Here is a 12927-nt window from a genome sequence, read left to right as displayed (position 1 = left end):
AAACTTATCGAATCGGAAGCATGCTACAGAAAACAGCTTAATACATGGATTTGTAATGCCCCCTATGCTTTGTGTCAATCACTAATACATTAATGTAGGTCCATTGTTTTGCTGGTTATTCCCTCTACAATTGCCCAGGCATTCTGTTCAACACCAGGATGCTCCCTATGGAGTGTAAGTGTGTTTTTATAAATGTCTATTCTATTCAATATGTAATCAGGCTTGACTCTGCTTCAATGGTGTATTGGACCCTGTTTAGTTTTAATGTGTCTCAGGAGGTTAGCTTAGCCTTCTGGCTTGCAGGCCTGTGCCCCGTCACCTAGTGACTTTAAACCTACATAGCCTGCTCTGTCTTAGTATATTTATTTTATTATTTCTTTTAAGATGGCTGCCTCTGTTTAGAGTTAGAGCAATGTTTTCATTTCACTTTATCAGTGGCACTCTGTGAAGGCCTCACTATCAGCGTCAAAATTAAGTGATGTAAGTAGATATTCACATCATGGCCCTTTCCCACTTACATGTGACAGGAACATAATGTACTTTTGGTGGGAATTGTTTACATAATTGCTACCACACGCCTGCCCTCTTATCCAATGCTTGGGAACGTACCTGCGTAGGGGTTCTACAAGATCTGTATAACTACATCACTCACAGACAAGGTTATCAGAGGGATTCCTACCAGATGCTATCAACTCCATCTATGCTGCACGTCACCTTGATGCAGACCTAGCCTTCGTGTCACCAAAGAGTCTGACATAGACTCATTCCAAGGTACCGAGGTTAGGGGGTGCTTTTCATGAACATGGTACTACTAGCAGATTAGGTTTATCACACCTAGCTCTTGTTAGGTCAGGGATTAGGTTCTCCATGCTGGGGATTTTACATTTTATGTTTATTGCAATATGGCGGGGGTCTTTTGTATCCACCACTTTCATCTTTACAATCATGCTTCTTTTATTATGCATTATCTTGATCATTGCATCTCATGCATTTTATTGTAGACTTCAGCCTTTTAATATATTTATTGAAAACTCTTGTGCTTCTCCTTTATTGCCTGTGTGTGACTGAGACTTATTGCTAATGTGATAAAAGGATAACGTCCGTCCCACCACGACTCCCCTGAGATTTTGCACCATAGAGTCCATGCGTAAGGCTGTCAGATATCACCTTTTACTGTTTGGGTTTTTGATGAGACACTGCTTTTGAGCCCGGAGTATTGGGCCAACAGTTCTGACTTGTTCTAGGAATGGCCTATTCACCTACAAACAAAAGTGTTGTCATCCCTAAACCAGCAGTCTCTCCTAGGAGTGAGAGTCCAACTATGACAATGGGAACAATCCATCCTGAACTGAGAGGCCACGCTCTCCTTGAACCGGGCTGGACTGTTCCTATTGGAACAGAGTTAAGACTGATTTGCATATGGCAGGATCCAAACTGAGGTGGCACGGAGTGAAAAATAGCAGTGGACTTAGATGCAGGCCGAGTAATTACCAGTGGCTGAGATTAATTCAGGCATTCCATCCATCACTTTTATGTATACTCTAATTGTGCACTAAGACATGTGTTCTTATAGATTTTTACCTAGCATTTCTGGACAACTAGTGAGGTTGTAATGTTAAAGTTACTGCTATTAAATTTTAAAGAAGCAACAAAATTCCATGTCATGCAACTTATTTCCCATCTGTAACAGACTGATTACAAATATCCTCCCTTTTAAAAACAAGCAGCAAAGCATTTTTATTCTACCAATAAGAATTGGAAGGCACCTTTTGCTTCCATGGATGACCTTTCAGTTATCTGATCTGTGGTTTGGCCTTCCTCGTAGAGGTATATGAATGTTGAGTGTGTATCTTATAAATAAAAAAATAAAAAAATTATAAAAAAGATAACTATTAAACATATTGCAAAGTTTCTATTGGGATACTCCAACAATGCAGCTAGGCAACCAATTATGGCAAAAGCCTACAAAGTTAATTATTTGTTATTCACATGTTTTTGGCCCTATCAAAATTTCAATGATACTCATTAGAATGCTCTTCGCCATATTTGTTAATATAACAGGGAGCTATTGTTCTCTATTTAAGGGAGTCTGCATTGTTCCAAAAACTATTTAAGAACATAATATGCTATCCTCTAAGGAGAGTAGGATTTACTGAACGTAAGGATGTTATTCAGTTTCAGACTGTTGCAAGAAAAAGGCTATGGAACACTGATGAAATATCAAACCACAATATTACTAAACAGTAGTATTTTCAGATAATGAGTTGGGTTTAGTGTTGCAGAAGGAAAGGAGCAACAATAGATATATATGTATCTGCTTCATGCACATTTGGCCCTTATTATGGAGTAAAGATCATCTCCACCACAAGCATTCTTTGAGAGTATAAATCTGGGAGCTATGACCGTTGAGAACAATTTGGAAGTATCCAATGACTTAATACCAAACACAGTAAACAGTAAACCAGTAAACAGTAAATTACAAAAGAAATCACTTTCTTATACTTCAGGGAATATTCTGGCAAAGATTAACTTGTTAAGCAAAGAAGGGAGAGACTCGAATACAAACTCTACAATGGTGAAGACTAATGAATGAGGTTTGTTTCACATGTCCTACAGCATTAGAAGCATTCCAGAGCTTTCTAAGTGTATTAGTATCAGTAATTCTTGAATGGGAAATGGAAGAAGTACATATCCCTTCTTTTTGGTGTAATTAATTTTACAGTGAACAATTAAGGTGTGAAAGGAAACTTAACTTTTTATGATGCCAGTGGTAAGTTCCCTTATCTGACGCACGCCAGTTCTTCTATTCTTGGATTAAAATGTTGCAGACTATATTGCCATTGGGCATCACATCTGATACCTCAGGACTGAAATCACAATATCCGTGAAAATTTATGGAGCAAAATAATTGGGCATTGGTACTTTGGTAAAACTATAAAGAGCTAGTGCGTTTGTAGCTTCACTCTGATCTCTCAAAATCACCAGAGAAAACTGACTATTTAGATAATGTTTCTTTGGCAAGGATAAAAACCAGATGAACTGTGTAGGTTGAGAAAATCTATTTAGTGATTAGGGTTGCTGAACACATGTTATGCTCCATTTCAATGCCATTTGGATTGGAGTATCACATTCGTTTGAGGGCAATTTTTTTTTATATTGGTAGATAAAGACTACAAATATTTTAGTTAATGATGCTTAAAAAGCTTGAAAAGATTATTAAGGATGACATTTTAGTAAGCTTTAAGCCTCACCTAACATTTCTTCCTCAGCTGGAGTTAAAAAGATGTTTAATATTTGAGGAACAGTTATAAATATTTGCAGCTTTTATTAAAAACAAAATTGCTAAGTAAAATAAATCAGACACATAATCAAGGGCTACCAAAATATTTCAAACTGTATTTTAAATAAAAGGCATATACATTTTGTATAGTTTAAAAATATTCACTTGCCAGGTAAAGGTAAAATTATTTCTTTGATTTTACTCCGCTCAAGTGTTTGAATAGGCTTTACAGTTTGTACAAGTATGTAAATGTTAACTATTTAAATTTTATAATATACAGGGCCTGATTCTCAGGACAGGCCTTTCTTTTTATCTGTGGAGTTCTCCACCACGACTGAGGAGTCTCTGCTTTGTGAAGTTACTATTAATTCGTAGTTTGTGAATACCGAAAAAGAGTAAACTTACACAAAGTGTAAGTTCACCTTTTTGAATCTGGCCCACAATGTTTAACATTTTCTAGGTATTGTTGCTGTCCAATTGAATGATTTTTAATTGTATGACAACTGAGGAATTCTAGAAGAGTTAGCATTGCTACCATTCAAAACTATCTCTTACAGCTCATACACTTATCATCACCAAGCACTTACCTGACCGAGGCATCTTGCATGTTAGAATATCAGCAATTAATAATTTTAAATAATAATATAGTACATGTTTGAGAAACTAGTATGCTATCTTCTTGAGTTTAAATATTTTATTAAATTACTTGAACATTTTTCAAAAAACAGTTTTAAAGTGAATACCTTTTTAATGAAACTGTTTAATCATGATTAAAACTTACAAATAAGTTTAAATACGTTTTTGCAAAATATTCTAAATGTTTCACTTTTTAACCCCCTCAAAACTCCTTAAAATATGATTAACCTGGTCAAACAAATATGTCAAACCTGGCCTGAGAGTTTTGTTATGTAATATGTATAGTATTTCAAAACTTGTTTAAACAAATACTAAAGATCTTTTGAAACAATATATGTAAAACTCTTAATTCCTGAAGCCTTTTACAAGTCACTTGAATGATTGCTTAGCCCCTAAAAACTCGACCAAACCTAAACAAATCAAAATACCTAAAACTTGCGAAATATACAGCTGAATCATTTCTCCCTGACTAATTTGGCCAGGACCACTGTTTGGTGTGGAATAAAGCATGTAATGTTATGAGAGAAGTGACTCATAACTTTGTATCTATTTTAATTCACAAGCTTGACTCACTGTAAAGTATCCCTCTAGCAGTTCTTCACAGCAGGTGAAAATTGTTCCTGACCAAAAGCTGCTGGGTCAGCGGGTAGACTGATTCTACTAAACTGTTTTCTTCCAGCCTCGAGCCCTGACACATCCGCTTGCCAATCCCCAACCACTAATGCTGCTGCCTGTCATCTTACCTGCTCTTCCTTCTATAAAAAGGTCAGTTTATGATGAGTCCCTAATGTATCATCTCAGGGCTCCAGAGCCCCCGATGCTTCTGCCCCACTCTCGTCACCTTTTCTACCCACAGCCATTCTGCGATGCCAGGTTACAGCTACCTTTCTGCTGCTTGTGTTTACTCCCTTCATGAGCAGGACAGCCTGCTCCTGGAAAAGAGCCTAGATGTATAAACAATGACTGGGGAAACTTCTCATCTGTGTAGTCACTAAACTTCTGACATCTTTGATCTGAAGTTTATTAATTTGCCCGATTTACAGACAAATGTTTTACCTTTGTCAGTCCCTAGGGGTGTAGATATAAATAACTTCTACATCTCTTATTCATTTTCATGAGCTGCAGCCCTTCCCTTACCCTGCACATCACTCCATTTCTATTATCTTTCCTGAATGGGCTTTTCTCTTTAACTGCTAATTCACCAAATGCCCTCTTTGTATCTTATCAATTATTTTTTTATTTCACACTTGATGTAGATTTTTAAATGACTAAGCAATTATAAAATGTATGTACATTATATAATTCAAACAATTCATCATTTCTTCATCTCAGTACTTTTCATCATTTACAATGCCGTTAATACTTTATAAACTGCTCCGCACGAAATCTAATTGCATTTTACTTTTATAAGGTCTTAAAGGTTTGACCTATTCTTTGTTTCCTAAATAATAAAATTAGCCGAAATCAATAGTGACATTTTGATCAGAGCCATCAATGTATTAGACATATTTAAAACACCAGTCTCTTAGTGGCAATGAATATAAAGCACTTTGAGGTTAAAAGTTCCATTGATTTGACAATAACTTTATTTTGAGGAAGACAGTAATATTCAGGTTCGCCAAAAAACATTTGAAATATAATACCCATTCAGCGGACGGGCTTTTCCATCTGCCGAAATAATAATAAGGCCCTATGTCTATTTAATATAGTTTATACTTGTTTTCACTTGTATTGCACTTACTGCAACCAAGAATAATACTAAAATCTCAGACACAGCTAAATGCAGCGCCTTCATTATTGTGCTTCAAATCAGTTCATTCAGATATTTAGGTCCTGATTCACAAATTTCTTTTTGTAGTAGCTAGAGTGATAGTACTACTTACTGACAATGAAATGCCATTCACAAACCTACCAGTGGAGATCTTCACCTCTAGAGGTACTCTACATATGCAGCAATCTCACCTTGGAGATTGCTGCATATGTAAGTTACAATACAAGTGGTCTGGTAATTGGTGTGATATTTATTGCATCTGATAAAATCTGACTTTGCTTAGTCATAATTTACTATGTGCACTAAACATGCTGATTTTGGGGAATAACATGCTGATTTTGTGCTTACCACACCAAAGTCTGCATGTTCTGGTATATACCAGACATTTTCCCTCAATAGGTATCTGCAGGTTTGACTCATAAATGTGACAGTTAACTAGGCTGCACATAATGGGGCCATAGTAATAAATTTGATGAGTTAATGGACTGTATAATTTTATTTTATTATATCTAGGTTAATGATACATTCTACTCATTAATTTATATGTATGTTAGACACTATGGTGGTCATTACAACCCTGGTGGACGACGGTAAAAATTTAGCAATTATGACCGTGGCGGAAACCGCCAACAAAGACAGCCACTTTAACACTCCGACTGCCACGGCGGTACAAACAAACAGCGCGGCGGTCACCGCCAACAGACATGCGGGAGACAATGTACCGCCCACACTATTATGACAGGCCAATCCGCCACCTTTTTCGGGGCGGATTCACCGTGGATAAAAACACAGCGGAAACAGGCATTTAGAAGGGAAAACGCTCACCTCTACACACTCCACGAGGAACGACGACACCATGGAGCCGGAACTCCATATTCTTCCTGCGCTAGTCTTCCTGCTCCTGTACCAGGAGCACCAACGCCGGCGGCGAAGACCACGGTGAGTACTGCACCTACGACATAGGGGAGGGGGAGGCAAAAAACAGGGACACACACACGCAACACCCCACCCCCACCCCCACCCTCACCCACTACAACACACACATCAATGCATATCCAAACATTACAGTAACACCCCCCAAGCCCCCCTGGAAGAATGCAAAGACAAAAGGAAATGAGTGCAACCATTGTAATATATCAAAATAGAGTAAGCAAATATATACATATATACACTATTAACAAAATGTACACCACGAATAGTAGTCCAGGTATTGCACCATTCATCGTCCGTGGACCACTGGGCCCTAAATGCATGGGCGAGGCCCACACAAGATACCCGAACATGACGGAGAGAACACTGCAGGGGCATCAGATAGAAATACAACAGGCACCTCAGGGGGAAGGGATGGGGGGGCACCTCAGCCGGATGAGTGCACGACGCCGGATCCACGAGGGGGCTCCATTCCCACTGCTGTATCCTGGGGAGTGCAAAGCCACTGTCTCTCAAGTCTATACAGTGGGTGGTTTGCCCACTTTACCATCCTGGGGAGTGCAAAGCCACAGTCTCTCAAGTCTCTCCAGTGGGTGGTTTGCCCATTGCTGTACCCTGGGGAGTGCAAACCCACAGTCTCTCAAGTCTATACAGTGGGTGATTTGCCCACTGCTTTATCCTGGGGAGTGCAAAGCCACAGTCTCTCAAGTGGATAACAGTCTCCACTGGTTCTGGAGGGGGACTGGTGCCCAGAGTGCTTCATCCTGTGCAGGACAGACGGAGTGGATGCAGGTCTCCACTGGTTCTGGAGGGGGACTGGTGCCCAGAGTGCTTCATCCTGTGCAGGACAGATGGGGTGGATGCAGGTCTCCACTGGTTCTGGAGGGGTACTGGTGCCCAGAGTGCTTCATCCTGTGCAGGACAGACGGAGTGGATGCAGGTCTCCACTGGTTCTTGAGGGGGACTGGTGCCCAGAGTGCTTGAGTTGGCGGTGCTTGCCCTGTTCAGCGGTGCTTGACTTGGCGGTCCTTGCCCTGCTCAGCGGTGCTTGCCCTGTTCAGCGGTGCTTTACTTGGCAGTCCTTGCCCTGTTCAGCGGTGCTTGCCCTGTTCAGCGGTGCTTGACTTGGCGGTCTTTGCCCATCAGCGGTGCTTGACTTGGCGGTCCTTGCCCTGTTCAGCAGTGCTTGCCCTGTTCAGCGGTGCTTGACTTGGCGGTCCTTGCCCTGTTCAGCGGTGCTTACCCTGTTCAGCGGTGCTTTACTTGGCAGTGCTTGCCCTGTTCAGCGGTGCTTGCGCTGTTCAGCGGTGCTTGACTTGGGGGTCCTTGCCCTGTTCAGCGGTGCTTGCCCTGTTCAGCGGTGCTTGCGCTGTTCAGCGGTGCTTGACTTGGGGGTCCTTGCCCTGTTCAGCGGTGCTTGCCCTGTTCAGCGGTGCTTGACTTGGGGGTCCTTGCCCTGTTCAGCGGTGCTTGCCCTGTTCAGCGGTGCTTTACTTGGCAGCCCTTGCCCTGTTCAGCGGTGCTTGCCCTGTTCAGCGGTGCTTTACTTGGTGGTGCTTGCCCTGTTCAGCGGTGCTTGACTTGGCGGTCCTTGCCCTGTTCAGCGGTGCTTGACTTGGCGGTCCTTCATTGCCCAGCTGGGCTGTGGCTGGCGGGGCCCTCCTGGGCAGCTGAGCTGTGGCTGGAGGGGCCCTCCTGGGCAGCTGGGCTGTGGCTGGCGGGGCCCTCCTGGGCAGCTGGGCTGTGGCTGGCGGGGCCCTCCTGGACAGCTGGGCTGTGTGTGGCTGGTGGGGCCCTCCTGGACAGCGACGATGGGGCTGGCGGTGGCGTCCTGGGCAGTGACGATGGGGCTGGCGGTGGCGTCCTGGGCAGCGACGATGGGGCTGGCGGTGGCGTCCTGGGAAGTGACGATGCCCAACGGGGATGATGGCAGTCTTCTCCGAAGTGATGCTCCTCCCAGACTTTGCGGGTTTCTTCTGCCCCTTCCCCACCTTGGGAGGAGTCACAGCTGAGTCCACACTCCCCCCGGGACCCCTGTGAGCGGCTTGGGTGGCTGGAGTCTTCCCCCTTTCCCACCAGGTACTGGCCAACTTCTGGTGCTTCACAGGGGGGACTGGCTGTGCTCTGGCTCCGTGATACACTGGCTGGCCTGGTGGCCGGTGCACTCCACATACCTGTGACAACAGGCACCACTGGTCCTGGTGATTTTGTGGCTGAGGTGCTAGTACGGGACCTATGAGTTGGAACGGGGGGTGGTGGTAAATAGGTTAAGGGTGGACAGGAAAAGTTGTTTGGAGACACTGGGATGGGTAGCTGGAGGGGGTTTGGGAGTGGAGGAAGAGGAGGTGGTTGTAGGAGGTGTAACTTTTGTGGCTTTGGGTGTAGGTTCATGAGCTGGAGGCTGTCGTGAGGTGGATGTATGTTGGGTGCGTGTGTTCCTGCGTTTGTGTATCTTGGGAGGGGGCGTCACAGACACACCTGGAGAGGACACAAGGGACGTTTGGATGGTAGTGGGGGTGGTGACTGCACGTGAGCGGGGTGTGCTGGTGGGTGTGCTGGTGCGGAACGTAGTGGCTGTAGTGGTAGTACATGCAGGTGTGAGTGGAGACGAGACTGGGAGGGAGGAGGGAGATGAGGAGGAGGGGGACACAATGGAGGCAGTGGATGTTGGTGTGTCTGTATGTGTGTGATGTTTGTGTGAGTGCCTGTGGGATGTGTGGTGCTTATGTTTGCCTGAGCTTCCCTTGTGTGGTGAGGTGTGTGTAGGTTGGTCTGATGGTGTGCTTGGGATAGGCATAGGTACAGGGGATTGGGTCTGGGTGGAGGAAGTTGGAGGGGGGAGGCTAGACACAGGGACAATGGCTGCTATCAGTGCTGAGGCCAGAGTTTGAAAGGTTTGATGAAGGGCAGCCTGACCAGAATGAATGCCCTCCAGGAATGTATTTGTTTGTTGCAACTCCCTTTCTACACCCTGGATGGCATTCAAAATGGTAGACTGCCCAACAGTGAGGGACCTGAGGAGGTCAATGGCCTCCTCACTGAGGGCAGCAGAGGTGACAGGGGCAGGGGCAGGGGCTGAGGTGCCTGGGGCGAAGGTGATGCCCACCCTCCTGGGTGAGCAGGCACGGGGCACACGCTGAGGGGCTGCTGGGAGGGCGGTGCTGGTAGGGGGGGTGGTGGCTGTACCTGTAGTAGTGGGGGGCACAGATGTTGCCACCACCACAAGGGAGCTCCCATCGGAGGACGAGTCCGTGTCGCTGGTTTCAGCACCTGTCACTGCCGTGGTGCTCCCCTCGCCCTCCGCCCCACTGGTGTATTCAGAGTCCATAGTGTGGCCCTCCATGGCCATGTGGGACGCAGCTCCCTGGTGCTCCGGTACCACTGCTCCTCCGCCTGATGATGCTAATGCACAAAAGAACAGGGAGACCGCAAAAAAGGGGGGGGGACAGAAGAAAGACAGGTTGAGTGCATGGCTTACCGCTACCGTTGGCGGACAAGACAGACACAGCAGCCACCTGCACTACATCGCGCTGTTGGGCTCTACAGTGCAATTCCTGGGAAATGGCCTACAGGGCTATGGATGACATCTGCACACATAGATGACACAGGTGCATGAATACCTGTACTTGGCACTCTACAGAGGTGGGGTGGGGGGCCACATGGCCATGCCTTACAAAGGGGCCTAGCCTACGGAACTCGCCCTGGCCTAGGGAAACCCACAGCCCTCCTCCCCCACCCAGACCCCTCCACTGCACGCAAAGTCAGCTGAATGAGAGTGTACTCACCCCCTTGTGTCTGCTGTGATGCCCGCAAGCTCCCATCCAACTCCGGGTAGGCCTCCGCCAGGATCCGGAACATCAGGTGGGTCATGGTTCGACGGGCACCCCTCCCACGTTGGGAGGCCATCCCCAGCTGAGCCTCCGCCGTCTTCTTGCTCCAGCGGCGAATGTCCTCACATCTCTTCCGGCAGTGGGTGCTCCGTCTGTGGTGGACCCCCAGGGTCCGGACGTCCTTGGTGATGGCACGCCAAATATCCTTCTTCTGGTGGGCGCTGACCCACATGAAATGTACAGGGGAAGAAGAGAAGTCATTACCAACTGCGCTGTCAAAGTGAGTGGCCCCCCATCCCTACCCTTGCCATGTGGCACATGCACCCACCGTCTTTCATGCACTCAGATCTCTGCCCCCTTCCTTCTTACAGCCAGCCCTCTCCACACAGGCATAGCCCATAGAACATGCCCCCTGTGTACTTACCTGTTGGTCTGGAGGACCTTAGAGTAGCGTGTACTGGGGGAGGACCCCGTTGACGAGCTTCTCCAACTCCTCCGATGTGAAGGCAGGGGCCCTTTTCCAAGATGCACGAGCCATTGTCTCTTCCAGACCGAGGTCACAGCAGCACTTGCAGTGTAGGTCCTCTCCTGTCGAAGATCAGGTATCGAGTGATTCAACAGCTAGAAAATGGCGGTCACGTCTGCGGCGGTCACGTCTGCGGCGGTGAGTACCATCACCGCCGGCGTACATCGTCATTGGCTCCTGGGACCCATAGGGTCCAATGTTAACCAATGCAGCATTGCGCCGCGGTCTTCAACCGCCTACCGTGACGGTGTACAACGCCAGCGCAGTTACCTCACATCCCATTGTCCCACTTTAGAGGTCAGGCAGCTGCCATTCCAACTGCGTCACACATACCTAGGCCTACTCTCAACACACATACAGGCCAGATTTTGTGTATGAATCGTGTTATGTGTAGACAGTGGGTACCTACCTCTGACTTGTTTGACTCTCTGGTCGCTGTTGTCCTTCATAGGCACCGTCCGCTGGGACATGTGAGGAGATGGCGGAATACTCCGGTGTACAGACTGCTGGTGGACCTGTCGACAATGGAGGAAATAAATCTGATAATCACCTACAGGTTTGACCGTGCCACAATCCAGGAACTGTGTACCCAGTTGGAGCCAGACCTGATGTCAGCAATCCGCCATCCCACAGGAATCCCCCCTCAAGTGCAGGTGCTATCAGTGCTGCATTTCCTTGCAAGTGGGTCATTTCAAACAACTGTGGCCATGGCATCAGGGATGTCCCAGCCTATGTTTTCCAACGTGTTGTCCAGAGTGTTGTCTGCCCTGCTGAAACACATGCAGAGCTACATCGTTTTCCCTCAGGTGGAGGATTTGCCTACAGTGAAAGGTGACTTTTATGCCCTTGGACATATCCCCAACATCATAGGTGCCATTGATGGGACCCATGTGGCTTTGGTCCCCCCCCACAGGAGTGAACAGGTGTACAGGAACCGGAAGAGTTATCATTCCATGAATGTGCAGATGGTATGTTTGGCGGACCAGTACATCTCCCATGTGAATGCCATGTTCCCTGGCTCAGTGCATGACGCCTACATCATGCGGAATAGCAGCATCCCTTATGTGATGGGTCAACTCCAGAGGCACTGTGTGTGGCTATTAGGTGACTCTGGTTACCCCAACCTGTCATGGCTACTGACCCCAGTGAGGAATCCCAGGACAAGGGCAGAGGAACGCTACAATGAGGCCCATGGGCGTACTAGGAGGGTGATCGAGCGGAACTTCGGCCTCCTGAAGGCCAGGTTCTACTGCCTCCATATGGCAGGTGGATCCCTATTCTACTCACCAAAGAAGGTGTGGCAGATCATCGTGGCCTGCTGTATTCTTCATAACTTGGCTTTGCGACGACAGATGCCTTTTCTGCAGGAGGATGGTCCAGATGGCGGTGTTGTGGCAGCTGTGGAGCCTGTGGACAGTGATGAGGAGGAAGCAGAGGAAGAAGACATTGACAACAGGGACTCAGTCATCCAGGAATATTTCCAGTGAAACACAGGTGAGAATACATTCCTGCCTACTATAAGTACTTTTACACTTCTACCTCTATCATGTCTGTCGTTTTCACCCAGAGTATGGTCACTGAGATGTCACTTTCCCTTACTGTTTCACAGGTGTGGGTCCCAACGTGTGTCATCTGCTTAGATTCATAAGGGACTAGAGCTGTGTGACATAGGTATGTTGACATTACTGTTTCCTGGAAAATGTGTCACTGTAATTGCAAATACACTATTTCAAAATCACAGACAGACTCCAGATCCTTTGGTGCTTTAGGTGTGTTTATTTACATACAAAATATTGGAGGGGGAAGGTAAATGCTGAGGGGTGATGGCGGAGGAGTGTCCATGGCAGAGTCCAGTCTATTTGTCTCATAGGTGCATTGCCCACATGGGCATAGGAAGTGGAGCTGGATTAGTTTCAATATGGACAGGGTGACAAAGTGGAACAGTGGGTTGACA

The sequence above is a fragment of the Pleurodeles waltl genome, chromosome 5 (assembly GCF_031143425.1).
Source record: "Pleurodeles waltl isolate 20211129_DDA chromosome 5, aPleWal1.hap1.20221129, whole genome shotgun sequence".
Lineage (NCBI taxonomy): Eukaryota > Metazoa > Chordata > Amphibia > Caudata > Salamandridae > Pleurodeles > Pleurodeles waltl.
The sequence above is the reverse complement of the archived record's forward strand: the minus strand, read 5'-3'. Positions refer to the sequence as shown.